The sequence below is a fragment of the Nansenia antarctica genome (genome assembly GCF_963989245.1).
Source record: "Nansenia antarctica genome assembly, chromosome: 14".
Classification (NCBI taxonomy): Eukaryota; Metazoa; Chordata; class Actinopteri; order Argentiniformes; family Microstomatidae; genus Nansenia; species Nansenia antarctica.
The window spans coordinates 23,747,876-23,762,970 of record NC_137684.1 but is presented as its reverse complement, the minus strand read 5'-3'; the positions used below and the strand labels follow the sequence as shown (position 1 = coordinate 23,762,970).

The 15,095-nt window shown below is 44.9% G+C and overlaps 1 protein-coding gene and 1 long non-coding RNA gene across 3 annotated transcripts in view; both read right to left on the bottom strand.

Moving 5' to 3' along the window:
- Positions 1 to 2,405: 2,405 nt before the first annotated feature.
- Positions 2,406 to 5,171, bottom strand: LOC308170508. The gene is made up of 4 exons (XR_013937790.1): positions 5,057 to 5,171; positions 3,106 to 3,643; positions 2,688 to 2,814; positions 2,406 to 2,577 (listed from the first exon to the last, which is right to left on the bottom strand). It is a non-coding gene; the product is annotated as an uncharacterized lncRNA (long non-coding RNA).
- Positions 5,172 to 12,606: 7,435 nt separating this feature from the next.
- LOC308170502 (FYVE, RhoGEF and PH domain-containing protein 4-like) overlaps positions 12,607 to 15,095 on the bottom strand; it is a 13,253-nt gene continuing 10,764 nt past the window's right edge. For both annotated transcript variants that reach the window (XM_080545293.1, XM_080545294.1), the window contains exon 14: positions 12,607 to 15,095. This exon is cut by the window's right edge and continues 800 nt beyond it. The gene's annotated coding sequence lies outside the window, so the exon portion shown is untranslated.

The window sequence follows — 15,095 nt, the reverse complement described above, 5'->3', positions numbered from 1 at the left end:
TATTTCTCCTGACACGTTGAGCACTGTGCTTTTTTTTGTTGGTGAACTACCGTAATAAGCCTAAAAAAGTTCAACTGTTCAAAAAGTGCAACTTCTCTGCTTTCAGAAACTGTTAGAATGTTTTAGATTGGGCATATAGTACATGAATTACGATAGTTTGAAGGAACGCTGTAAAATCCTGTCTGCGCTGCCAGCTCCGGTTTCGGAGCAAGACGCGAATCTATCGGCATTAGTCAAATACATGCTCACATCCAGTCATCCGCTCACTGCTCTCCATCAAAAATGGCACATCCATCAATAATATTACATAACAACAACTGCTCTGATTAGATTGCTTAGATTGTTTAATACATCAACGGGGGGAAAAGCGAGATGAGGGAGCAAGACGCGAATCTACCGGCATTTGACTGCCGCTGGACTGAGGAACAGCATAGGCACAGCACATCGCCATAATAGCGATTTTTTTGTTATGCTTGTTGTAAATAAAAGTTCTATGATGACATTAAACCAAGATAATACGATGGTTAGCATACTTTTTCTAATCTTTATTAATAAGTTATTACAGAAACAGTAAGTGACATTTTCAGAGAGCGAAATCTGTTGTGGTATTTAAAGATGGCGGTTAGCGAAGAAATCTATGAACATGGGATGACGATTTCCATTGACCAATCAATGGTGTGCAGCGTCACACGTCACACGCAGCCTGGCAAAAAGGTACCTTTCGCTACCCATCCCGAACAAGAACTATTTTAGTTCTTGTTCGGCACGCGTACCAGAAATGGCACGGGTACTTTTGGCAGTGGAAAAAGGATAATAAACCGGGGCTGACCCGGGCTGGCCCTGTAGTGGAAAAGCGCCATTACAGATAATATATAAATTCTTACCCACACATTTTTTTATTTTTTTATTTGGGGCATAGAACAAAATAGTTTGTATAGGTTTTACAAGGATGAAGAGGAATCAATCTTACACTTGATGTGGTATTGTCCTGTTGCTTTATTTTAGGATCAAGTTGAAAAGTGGATAACAAATTATAATCCAAAATATACAAACAGTAATTTTAGGAGATTTAAACACTGTGCAAATTTGTTTTGTTTATTGCGAGCTTTCAGTCATAGACCTTCTTCTATATATTATAATATAAAGCCATTGCTTTCCAAAGTATGTTTAGAGGTCTGCAAAATCTTGCGCACATTTTAAGGCGGAGAAGAAAGAGCACTTCACTGTTGAAGTGAGTGAAAGTCACGTCAAACATCATCAAAATGCGAAGACCGTCGTATTTTCAATGACGTGCAAATCAGAATTGAGCGTTATATATGCGACCTGCCTGCTTAGACCGCAGTCGAAATGACACATATCAGATTCGTATCTGATTGAGGCCGGCTTGATATTGAGGCCTGAGTCGGATCTGAGAATATCAGATTCAATGTGCTTTTTTTACTGCTTACATATCAGATCTGTGCCACATGAGAAAAAACGTGAGCAAAAAATATCGGAATCGTGTCACTTCGACCTGCGGTGTAAAGCCGCCTTACAGACATCAGCAACTGTTTGGTAAAGCCTTTAGTAAAGCAGAACATATGCACACAGCTTAATATCTCAGATTTCCAAAATGATCTAAAAACACACTGGGTGACTGAAAGATCAATCACCTACAGCCCTCTCTCCTCCCTCACCCCCCCCCCCCCCCCTCACCCACAGCCCTCTCTCCTCCCTCACTCCCCCCCTCCCCTACAGCCCTCTCTCCTCCCTCACCCCCCCTCCCCTACAGCCCTCTCTCCTCCCTCCCCCCCCCCTACAGCCCTCTCTCTTCCCTCACTCCCTCTCCCCCTCCCCTACAGCCCTCTCTCCTCCCTCCCCCCTCTCCTACAGCCCTCTCTCCTCCCTCACTCCCTCCCTCCTCCCCTACAGCCCTCTCTCCTCCCTCACTCCCTCTCCCCCTCTCCTCCTCCCCTACAGCCCTCTCTCCTCCCTCACTCCCCCCCTCTCTCCCTCCCCTACAGCCCTCTCTCCTCCCTCACTCCCCCCCTCTCCTACAGCCCTCTCTCCTCCCTCACTCCCTCTCCCCCTCTCCTCCTCCCCTACAGCCCTCTCTCCTCCCTCACTCTCCCCCTCCCCTACAGCCCTCTCTCGTCCCTCCCTCCCTCCCTCCCCTACAGCCCTCTCTCGTCCCTCCCTCACTCCCTCCCCCCCCCCCTCTCCACCTCCCCTACAGCTCTGTCTCCTCCCTCCCTCCCTCCCTCCCCTCCTCTACAGCCCTCTCTCCTCCCTCACTCCCGCCTCCCTCTGTGCCCGTCCCTGAAACCCTTCCCCTTCCCCTTCTTGTTCCACTTCCTTGTCTTGGGTCCAGAGCGGCGGTGCTGTGCTGTGTAGGGGCTGCGCTCCAGGAGGACGTCTCCCTGGGTGGAGTAGCAGGCCTGCCTCCAGGACAGGAGGCTCCCGGCTGGGTAGGAGTAGGAGTAGTCCTGCATATAGCCGCGGAGGTAGTAGGGGGAGGAGAGAGTCCCACACCTCCACGTCTGTCACCTCCCCCTCCAGCCACGACACACTGAACACAGCCTGACGTGGGAGATCAGTCTACACACACACACACACACACACACACACACACACACACACACACACACACTTATGTTATGGTTTTCCTCTCACCCCCCTCCCTCCGCCTCTCTCCCCATTGGTCTCACCTGTCCACTGCTGAATCTCTTCTTGATGCTAACTTTGCCTCCCCGGTACAGCTGAGCCACGCCCTTCTTCACATCCAAGGTAACGCACAAGCTGCTCCAGGTGGAGGCCCCTGAGTTCCAGAGGAACCTATAATATTATTTGTTTAATAAAAATAAAACAAATAAACAAATAAATAAATAATAATAATAATGTTAATAATGATAATAATAATAATAATGACAATGTTAATGATAATAATAATAATAATACAATAATGACAACATTGTTCATAATAACAATAATAATAATACTTATTATTATTATTAATACTAACAATAATAATAATAACTACTACTACTACTACTCATATTTAGAAAAATAACAATAATGACAACATTGATAATAATAATAAAAAGGGGGGAGGGGAGGCGTTGTCACCTGTAGGATCTGAAGGAGGTAGTCTGCCAATAGGCGGAATAGGAGAGGAAGTCTTGGAAGCCATTGCTGCTCAGGGATACATTGTAATTTCCCAGCAGGAGAGAGAACAGAGTCTGGTCGTCTCCCATCTCAGCAAAGTACCTCAGACACACTGTCACACCTGAGAGATAGGGGGAGGGAGAGGGGCGGGAGGAAGGATAGGGAGAGGAGGAAGAGGAGGGAGAGGAGGAAGGATAGGGAGAGGAGGAAGAGGAGGGAGAGGAGGAAGGATAGGGAGAGGAGGAGAAGGAGGGAGAGGAGGAAGGATAGGGAGAGGAGGAGAAGGAGGGAGAGGAGGAAGGATAGGGAGAGGAGGAGAAGGAGGGAGAGGAGGAAGGATAGGGAGAGGTGGAGAAGGAGGGAGAGGAGGAAGGGGAGGGAGAGGTGGAGAAGGAGGGAGAGGAGGAAGGGTACGGAGAAGAGGGGGAGGGAGAGGGGCAGGTCTGTGTGAGGGTGAGCACCCCACGCTCCATTACAGTGAAGAACATCCCACGAAGATCTGAGGGAGAGGAGGAGAGGGAAGGGGAGGAGACGAGAGGTGGGGAGGGGAGGGGAGGGGAGGGGAGGGGAGGGGAGAGGAGAGGAGAGGAGAGGAGAGGAGAGGAGAGGAGAGGAGAGGAGAGGAGAGGAGAGGAGAGGAGAGGAGAGGAGAGGGGATCAACCAACCAACCAACCAATCAGCCATCCAACCAACCAACCGTAATTTTTTGTAAAATGATAACTGCACAATTAAACAAACCTATCAGCTCTGTAAAAAAAATAACAAATACAGTCTTTGTTACCAGCATTGATTAATAAAGCTAAATATTATTTATTTTATGGAATAACTTCACAATTAAACAAAACACATTTGGATCACAGTAATTTTGTCTTGAACTAAACAACAAATGAGGTCATGGTTTTTAGCAAAACTGTTTGATAACAGTCTGGCCCGCGGGCCTTGATATTGACATGTCTGTTCTACAGTATCTAATCTATCTGTTACGACCAAGGTGTGGTTATGGTGTGTTAGTTGTTTCCTGTGTCTCTCCGCCATGGTGACGGTGTTAAGTGAGCTGTCCTCTCGTCACACGCTCGTGTGTGTGTATGTGTGGGTGGTTATGTGTTGTTGAGTGTAAGCTACCGCTATAGTGTGTACCTGTGTGTGTTACTACCATATATAGTGTGTACCTGTGTGTGTTACTACCATACACAGTGTGTTGGTAATATTGTGTTTTGGCATTCCTTTCATTTACTTACTACTTTGTTAATTAATCTATTTGCTTTCTCCCTTTTAATAGAAAGTAGTTTTCAGTTCAGTTTCTCTGAAAGTTTTACAATAAATGTTGGTTTATTTATTTTCTCCCATCCGTCTCTGCTTCTTTTCCCCCGGTTCATTTAAATGGTTACTCCCCTCACCCCCTACATACTATTTGGGGACGCTATCACTATCAATCTACAGTAGGCCTATATATTGTATAAATGACAGTTGAATAACAAAAATCATTATTTTTAGAGTGAGTTTGAGATGTATATTTGTGTATTGACGCACATGCTATTGTTATACCAACATAAATCATGGTTTCACAGTTTAAATTATTTTCGATTTCCATCTCTCTCAGCTGGCTTTCTTTGTGTCGGCTACCACATGGACAAAAGAAGCCGCAGGCCGCATTCTCATGTTATGCCCAAATTGTGGAATTCACTGCCAGTTTACATTAGGGATGCAAATATGTTCAAGTCAAGACTAAAAACCCATCTTTTAATATTGCCTTATAAATGACTCAATTATTACATTATGATGATATAATGATTAAACCACTTTGAGCTGCAACGTTTGCAGGAAAGGTGCTGTACAAATAAAGGTTATTATTATTATTATTATTATTATTATTATTATTATTATTATTATTATCTCCACTACTTGACTCACCGTCCGCGGCTCCGGTTGGGTCAGACACCAGCAGCAGCAGCAGCACCGGGACCGAGTTCATCTCTCTCTATATATATATGTTATTATTATTATTATTATTATTATTATTATTATTCTCTATAACAATTAATTCTCTAATCTCTAGGCGGAGGACAAACTATACGTCTACGTCTCTGATCCAGATTCAGTTCCGCCTTTAAGTTTCGTTTCTGCTGTTTGACGTGTTTGAGAGAAAGAGAGAGAGAGAGAGAGAGAGAGAGAGAGAGAGAGAGAGAGAGAGAGAGAGAGAGAGAGAGAGAGAGAGAGAGAAGAGAGACAGAGAGAGAGTTATGAACCCGTGACATTTATTACATTTGTAATAATTAACAAGGTTCCGCGACAAAGAGAGAAAGCCTAATGATTGTGAACGCCACTCACTCCGATTATTAATATTAACTACTAACAATAATAATTCGCTCATGATGAACAGTGAATTACAAAATATGTTACAATGTGCAGGACTTTTGTGGACCTAAGCGAGATTTTGAATGTGCCATACCCCCCCCAAAATTGGCATCAATCCACACACAATACCCCATAATGACGTTTTTAGACATTTGCAAATGTATTAAAATTGAAACACAGAAATACTTAATGTGCATAAAATTAGCTAAAAAGAGTGACAGTAATGCCATCAACAAATCACTCAGTAAGTTGAAATTAGTTCATCTTAATGCAAGGATAATAGTTAATGTCATTTTGGAATCAATATCTTTGTTTTTAGAGGGCCCCTGATTTGCATAGGAAATACACACTGTGTAGATTAGGATGTCACTACCAACTCAGCACATTGTATAACTTGCTCTTGATCCTGACAAACTCCTCAGTCCCTGCCAGTGACAAATATACCCATAACTTGATGGGTACAGCTACCACTATTCTTCACACGAGAGATGGTGCAGAAACTGGGAGCATCAGCGTTTTTTTTTGGACCACTTGGTTATAGACCAATTTTGTAGAGTGACTGAGATGATGTTGTCCCATCGACTGTGCTTTTTCCTCTCCATAATTCAACTTTGTACATTTTAGTCTCCTCAGGGTCACATTCCTGAGCAGTTTTGTTCCTCTCCATTTGTTCAATTTATAATGACAACCTGATCCACAGACCCTATAAAAACAAAGACATTGATTCCAAAATGACATTAACTATTATCCTTGACCGTCCAACATTAGTCCTCAAAGAAATAAAAAATAATATATATTTTAACCCCCTCTAGTGGTTGTGGCCCTAAGCGACCGCTTAGCCCGTTTATGCCTTGGGCCGGCCCTGACAATGTGAGTCCTGCCTGTAACCCCGGGGGAACAACGCCTCAAACTTCTACAAGTGTTGGGAATTTGTATTACAATAACTAGAAGTGATAAATCATGTACTATGTGCTCATTTAAATAATATGTGAATGCGGTCAGTTGAGAACAATGGGAAGGTCACGCAAAGCCAAAAGAGAGGTTCTGTTTTTGAGCGACAAGAAGAAATACAAGCTCCTGACTAAAAGAACGTTTTATGATTCAAACTGCCTGTAAATTACTTATTTTTACCTATGTGCTAACAACCATTTTACACCTGCTGTTATAATATTCTATTTTTCTGTACTTTCATAACTAATGATTAATGATAAGTCTATTCTTCTAACTTGTAAATCGAATCCTAATATTACTGTGTAACTTCAATAGTTGTGTTTTCACAAGACATTCTGATAACAAGACATTCTGATTAAGGACACTGACACAATGCTCTGCTCATACAAAGTACGATATCACCATGGGAACGAGACGCTAGCAGGACACTCAAGCTGATAACATACATACACTCTCGCACCCACACAGGAGAAGAATTGAAGGCCAATGCTAACGAGAAGACTTTCTGCAGCTGCAACGGATTTGTGCTGACACTTGGAAAACTACCAGATAGAGGGGGGGGGGGGGGGGGGGGGGGGGGCATCACCCAGCCCAAAATGTTTAATGAATTGGATAAAAGACTATGTACGGAGGTGAGAGGGACTCTTGTTTTAGTGGAGCCACTGCAGTTAACTTGTTGACGGCTAGCTGAGATAGGCCTGCAGAGGTGAAGCTAGATAAGACACTTTTCCATGGAAATGAACTATTATTGCTTGCTGATGTGCTTGAATAAATATTATCTTAATGAACAGTTCAGTAGTGGTGCCTAATATTTGATTGGATCATATCATCTTAAGAAGTGATATCAAGGACGTCTCGTTGAGATTAAACGAACTCGCTTGTAAGTGACGACTCAATTAAATCGATTCTGGAGAAGTTGATCGCCTTACACAAGACAACCCGACTAAACGCAAGCAAAGTTTACAAGACCGCTATAAAACACTGCTTATGATATGCGTGTTTGTGTATATCGGTGTGTAACAGATACATTTTACATTTCTGTTATTGTTTATTTAAGGTTTATTCAACCAGGAAGGCCCTTGAGATTAAAATCTCTTTTTCAATGCAGACCTGGACCAAGATGTCAGAGTTAACGGATTAGGATTGCACACGATCACCGTTCTGGGTCACGGCTAGAAACGACTCCTCCAGCGGCATCGTCTATGTGGGAGCGTCTGACAGCTCCTGAGTTTAGAACTATAAGGTTCTATCTCCGTTTAGAATGATAAGGTTCTATCTCCGTTTAGAATGATAAGGTTCTATCTCCGTTTAGAATGATAAGGTTCTATCTCCGTTTAGAATGATAAGGTTCTATCTCCGTTTAGAATGATAAGGTCTATCTCCGTTTAGAATGATAAGGTTCCATCTCCGTTTAGAATGATAAGGTTCTATCTCCGTTTAGAATGATAAGGTTCTATCTCCGTTTAGAATGATAAGGTTCCATCTCCGTTTAGAATGATAAGGTTCTATCTCCGTTTAGAATGATAAGGTTCCATCTCCGTTTAGGGCAGTTCAGAGATATTGAGTGTCAAAGTTTTTACATTCCATTATGTTTTGTGAGATGGAACCTTTGTATTTTATGAATTACTAACTAAAAAATGTCAACATTTTAAAAATAACACCACACAGTCATTAATAAACACCTAATGGATCAGATTATGTAAAAAACTTGAGATAGAACCTTATAATTCTAAGGTCACGTCCTCCAGCGGCATCGTCATCATGTGGGAGCGTCTGACAGCTCCTGAGGACGGCTTCTCCAAGCTGCAGAGAGAGACCCTGGCCATCATCGAGAGCTACGGCACGGCCCTGATGGAGGTGGTGTGCAGGGACGCCTGTGACGGACACGAGATCGGCAGGGTAGGAGCACACGCACGCCACTCGCACGTTCCCCCTGTCCATCTCTCTCTCTCTCTCTCTCTCTCTCTCTCTCTCTCTCTCTCTCTCTCTCTCTCTCTCTCTCTCTCTCTCTCTCTCTCTCTCTCTCTCTCTCTCTCTCTCTCTCTCTCTCTCTCTCTCTCTCTCTCTCTCTCTCTCTCTCTGTCTCTCTGTACATCTCTCTCTGTTTGTTTGTCATGTGTTGGATCACTGCATGGGTCGCTAGGCCTACTCACTGGAGGTGGAACTGCTGATCAATGTGCATCGTTCTACTTCTCTCAATAGTGTGGAGCACCCGTGTCTGTGTCTCTCTCCCTCTCTCGCTGGTTGGCTATCTCTCTTTTCCCCTCTCTGTCTGAGTTACTATTCCTCCATTTCTCCCTCGTTCTTTGACTCCTCTCTCTCTCTCTCTCTCTTTCTCTCTCTCTCTCGTCTCTGTCAGATGCTAGCCCTGGCAGTGCTGGACAGGATCCTGTCTATAGACCGTCAGTGCCAGTCATCCTTGACTCCACCCTCTCTTTCCAATCTCAAGTCAAGTCCATCACCAAATCTGCCTTCTTCCACCTAAGAAACATTGCTAGACTCCGACCATCTCTCTCAGACTCTGTTGCAGTTGCATGCTTTTGTCGCCTCCCGCCTGGACTACTGCAATGGTGTCTTGTTGTTGTGTCTTGAGGGGTAGTGGTGGTCTAGTGTGGGGTAGTGGTGGTCTAGTGGATAGTGAGTTGGACTTGTGATCAGAAGGTTGTGAGTTCAAATCCCGCCTGAAACCACACCACTACTAGTGTGCCCTTGAGTAAGGCACTTAGCCCTCAGTTACTCCAGGGGGAATGCCCCTGTAATTCGTAATTGTAAATCGCTTTGGATTAAAAGCGTCTGCTAAATGTCAAAATTAAATTAATGTATTGTTCAGGGTAACCAGAAAAACCCTGGACAGGCTCCAGTATGTTCTCACACACCGAACCCTGGCAGCACACCACCCCCACCGTCATCCACCTCCACTGGCTTCCGGACAAGTCCCGAGTTATCTCCAAAATCCTCCTCCTCACCTACAAGTCCCTCCATGGCTGTGTCCCCCAGTACCTATCTGACCTCCTCCGCCAACATGCCTCTCCCCAGAATCTGCTTGCCACCCGCCTTCTTCCACCTTATTGCCAGACTCTGACCGTCACTCTCGGACTCTATTGCTGAAACCCTCCTCCATGCTTTTTTGTCATCTGCCGCACTAACCTGTGAATCTTCGGGGACAGAGCTTTCAGTGTGGCAGCCCCCACCCTCTGGAACTCTCCCTGCGGTGATCTGCAACGTCCCTACCCTGGACGCCTTTAAAACAGCCCTCAAGTCCCACCTGTTTGCCAAGGCCATCGGCCTCTAGTTTAGTGGTTGTTTTTGTTTGTCTGACTGTTTTTTTTTCTTCTTTTTCTTGTATTTCTGTAAAGCGACCCTGGGTCCCATGAATATATGAATGAATGGTCTTTATTGTCATTGCTACAGTACAGGTACCAAACAACGAAATTTAGGAGGGGTGGCTCCCCTGGTGTTAGGAAAGAAAAAAAACACTATAAAAAAAAACACAAGAAGGGAAGGAGCTGGTTTACATAAATAAAGGCTATGTACACTATCCACTATACTATACTGTACAGATAGACGACTAGGGTTGTCATATTGCACATAGTGTTATTGCACATTTATTTAAAGTGTCGCAGTTTGCAGGCTTGAAATGTACATATTTGTGCCTCAGCACTACACCTGATTTTTTCAGTCCAGCAGCTGCCATCAATCCGTCCAGACTGTCCAGGGCCCAGAACCTAGGTCTTTGCTGTGTTCAGGGCCTGGACGGCCCTGTGGTAGAAGCTGTTCTTCAGTCTGTTTGTCCTTGCGGCCATGGTCCTGAACCGCCTTTTCGAGGGCAGCCGGGTAAAGTGTTCGTACCCAGGGTGGGTTGGTTCCCTGGAGATCTTGGAGGCCTTCGAGACAGCGTGTGTTGTACAGCTCTTCCAGAGAGGGGAGGGGGGCGCCGGTGATCTTCTGGGCTGTTCTCACGACTCTCTGTAGCGCATTTCTCTCCGCGGTTGTGCAGCTGGAGAACCAGTTGTAGATGCCGTAGGTGAGGATGCTCTCCACTGCGCCGCGGTAGAAGGTCACCAGTATCTCCTGCTTGCTGTGTTCCTTCCTGAGGACTCTCAGGATGTATAGCCGCTGTTGTGCCTTCTTGATGGTGGCTTTTGTGTTGTCCTTCCAGGTCAGGTCATCCTGCATGTGCACCCCCAGGAATCGGAGGGTTGAGACTCTCTCCACGCTCTCTCCGTCGATGAGCAGGGGCTGGATCTCGGACTTTTTCCTCCTGAAGTCTACGATGATTTCCTGGGTCTTTGACTTGTTCAGCAGCAGGTTGTTAACCTTGCACAGCTTGCTCAGTTGCTCTACCTCATCCCTGTACGCCGCCTCGTCCCCCCCCGAGATGCATCCCACCACGGTGGTGTCGTCTGCAAACTTTACGATGGAGTTGCTGGGGTGGACGGGGGTGAAGTCATAGGTGTAGAGGTTGTAGAGGATGGGGCTTAGCACGCAGCCCTGGGGGGACCCAGTGCTGAGTCTGAGGGCTGTGGAGGTGTGGGGGCCCACCCGCACCCTCTGGGGGCGGTCGGTCAGGAAGTCCTTGATCCAAGCACATATAGAGTGTGATAGACCCAGGTCTAGTAGTTTGGTCACTAGCCTGTCTGGAAGGATGGTGTTGAAGGCGGAGCTGAAGTCCACAAAGAGCAGTCTCGCGTAGCTGTTTCCCCTCTCCAGGTGGGTCGAGTGGCGTGGAGAGTCGTCGCGATGGCGTCCTCTGTGGACCTGTGGGCTCTGTAGGCGAACTGGTATGGATCCAGGTTGGGCGGGAGGCGTGTGAGTATGTGGGCCCGGACTAGTTTCTCGAAGCACTTCATGATGATTGGTGTGAGTGCCACCGGGCGGTAGTCGTTTAGGCAGCTCACCGTGCTTTTCTTCGGGACTGGGATGATAGTTGAGGTTTTCAGGCAGGGTGGGATGGTGGCCTGGGACAGGGACTGGTTGAAGATGTTGAAGAAGCTTTCCCGCCAGCAGGGGGTCGTCCTCTGCGGCTGTGAGCCTGTTGGCTCTGAAGTTTGTCATGTGCTGAACCCCCTGCCACATCCGCCTGGAGTCGTTGCTCAGGAAGCATTCCTCATATATATAAAGTTATTATTATTATTATTATTATCCCAATTTTACAGCAAATACTGTAGGATTTTGTGAGAGTGTGGCGGGTTGACCGTATTTAAAAAAGAAAAAAATGAATTATCCCCGGCTAGCAGAGAAAATTTTTGAACATTTGATCATTTATATTTACTGAAGACACGTTCTGTTGGCATTTATATTAACTGAAGACACGTTGGGTAGGCATTTATATTGACTGAAGACACGTTGGGTAGGCATTTATATTGACTGAAGACACGTTGGGTAGGCATTTATATTGACTGAAGACACGTTGGGTAGGCATTTATATTAACTGAAGACACGTTGGGTAGGCATTTCAGCAGGAAGTTCCAGGCCTCAGGGTAATCATGGTCTGCCATTACTTTGTTTCCTTATTAGTGGGCTTGCTGTAACCATAGGGATGGGCAACTTAGATGGCGGTGGGGGCCACAGAATCTATGTACTGGCCACCAGGGGGCTGCAGATTCACTTGGAGCACGCACACATACATGTTAAGCTTTTAACTTACACGTTCAATGTCAAGGGATAGTGTTTATACACGTCTATACACTACACTAAATACTCAATAAGGGTTTCAGGGCAAGCACACTTCACAATTTCCACAGAAATTGTACCTTTCTACTTTTTTTTTTACAATCTTTCTATTTTCTTCTATGCACTTTGAGCCTATTCTTGTATAATGAAAAGCACTTTATAAATGTAATACATTATTATTGTTGTTATTATAAATCAGTGATAGATTTTGGGGGTTTGATCAATTCTTTTGCTATTATTATGGTTTTGTGTTTTTCTATTGTGAAAATGAATAAATACTTTTCTTAAATGATTCACCATCTGTCCGTCTCGTTTTTGTGTGACTCATTGCGTTATTGCTGATCCAGGAGAAACAGGAAGAGGAACCAAAGTCCTTTTCTCAAAAAGGTCAGGATTCAGTCCGAGTGAAAGTAGTGTCGTATTCACACAGAAACCAGGCACACACAACTACATAATACTTAATCTTGTTTTATTTTCTTACAAAGTACACTTTATATAAGACGGTAAAGTGCGTCAATTTTCAAACCTTGGGAGAGGATAGGGTAGGGGATCAGTATAACGTACACTATCAGGGTTTACATTCAGATCTCATAGACAGGATTGTTGTGCTCATTTGTATTGTCTCTGAGTACTGAGGGAGAGTAGAGGGGGATGGGGGGCAAGGAGGGGGGGGGTGGGGCAGTGAGGTGAGGGCATACTGAGATCAGTACCAGCATCGAACAGGAGAGGAAGAGAACTGAAAGACATGGATGAACCATATATATGGATGTTATAGGCACATTACCCCGATTCCATTCAACATAAAGGATTCTGTTGTCAAAGGGGAGAGTGACATCTTACTAGAAATTGAGGAGGGAGAGTTAAATGAAGCCTAATTCCAAACAAAAAAACATCTTGTGGAGATTTTCCCACTGAAAGTCTGATTTACTTATTCAACCTAGTGGAAGTTAGTTCCCAACAGGGCTCGGTCGAAGGGGACAGAACACATTGAATTGAGGGGATAGAGCTGTTTGTGCTACTTTTCTTTAATATCATGCACATAATTCTATAAATTACTTTTAAATAATAAAATTACTTACAGTATTTAAAAAACACATTTACAATTCTCTTCCCAACTCGCCAAACTATCGTCAAACTATGTCTGATTGGTGGGATAATAATGTCCCCATATAAGGACACAGGCTTAGACCCTTTAGTAGCTCTCTCAGGTCAGCTACATATATAAATGCACTGTGTATTCAGATAGGATCAATCTATACATGTCTACAAAGGGAGCTGTGGATTTAAGTAATTGCAGATCAATTACAGATAATCTCTCTTCCACAATACTGCCACCATGGCTTTGCGTGTGTGTGCCTGTCTTCATTCATACTATGGGATAAGAGTAGAGAAGCTCCTCTCAGGCCATGACATACACAAGCACTCACAGTAAGTACTAAGGTTTGACACTGTTTTATACACATCAATCTGACCGTGATTGACGTGGGCCACATGGCTAACCTCCCACATAGGAGAGACACTGTTTAGGAGGTCACATGGCGACTTGGAGGACTTGACTCTATGACAGTAGAGAATTCTACTGTGACCTCCTCCCGGACAGCCAAGAATCTTGGGGGTGATCCTTGACAAGCGCTTATCCTGTGCGGCGAACATCACAGCGACAGCACGCTCCTGGAGATTCGTCCTCGACACAACATCAGAAGGATAAGTCCATTCCTCACGAGAGAAGCAGCACAACTCTTGGTCCAGACACTTGGGATCTCCCGCCTTGACTACTGCAACGCACTCTTGGCCGGGCTCTCCGGCCTCCGCCATCAGACCTCTGCAGCTCATCCAGAATGCTGCCGCCCGTCTGGTGTTCAATCCCATTGAGTTCTCCCATGTCACCCCTGACCTTTGCACCCTTCACTGGCTCCCGGTAGCAGATTCAAGACCCTGGTGCTCGCCTACCGGGCAGCAAAGGGATGGATGGCACATGGATGCAGCATTCACGCTACTCTGTCACAGCTTTTCACTATCCTGATGCCCCGCTGGTGGAAAGAGCTGCCCACTTCTGTCAGGACTGCCGAGTCACTACCCATCTTCCGCCGTAGATTGAAGACCCATCTCAAACAGGCTACATCTTAACTCTACATCTGAACTCTTCATCCCCACTACCCCTCTGTACAGTATCTCTACTGTAAATAAATAAATTAAAAAGTAAGAAAAAATTATAAAAATGAGTAATTCTTCTAGCATTGTGACCGCCAACGGCCCCTGGTCCTAGCATAGATTTATTTTTCTTATGATAACAGATGATTCACTTACTTAGACAAATGTGTTTGTTGCAAGTCACTTTGGATAAAGGCGTCTGCTAAATGCCAAAAATGTAAAAGAAGTTGTGTGTGGGTTCCAAGGTGAGTAAGGGTTCTAATGCCATGCCATCTTCAGTGAGATGAGATAGGGTCGTATCTCTAGGGTGGTATCTCTAGGGTGGTATCTCTTTCATGGCATACACTATTTGTGTCTGTTGAGATTGTTAGTCGTGAATGGGTGTTTTTGTCTCTGCATATCCGTTAGCTTATGGGGTTACAGCAATTTCAAAGTTATTGAGTGTAATCATCTTGATTGCTATGCTGAACGAGAGATTTGACAACACGACTTCAAGAGTCATCACGAAACCTTCTCTTGGGTTAACGTCGTTCAGTTAGAATAAACTTGTCCACGTCTCCTAACTGTTGAACGTGGCTCTTGACTACAGTGTTGTGAAACGACACGATTGGAGACCCGGTGACTGATCGTCTTCCGGGAAAACACAGTTAGGACAGAACACATCAATTTGTCTGGTTTTGTAGGTTAGCTTTTCCCATCATACACTCATATGCTGCTACTTTGATTTATCTACGGTATCATATCAAAACATGTTGAGCGTCGATTTCTGTACTGTACATTAAAAATGCATTTGTTCCTTTCTGGAACCCCCCCCCCCCCC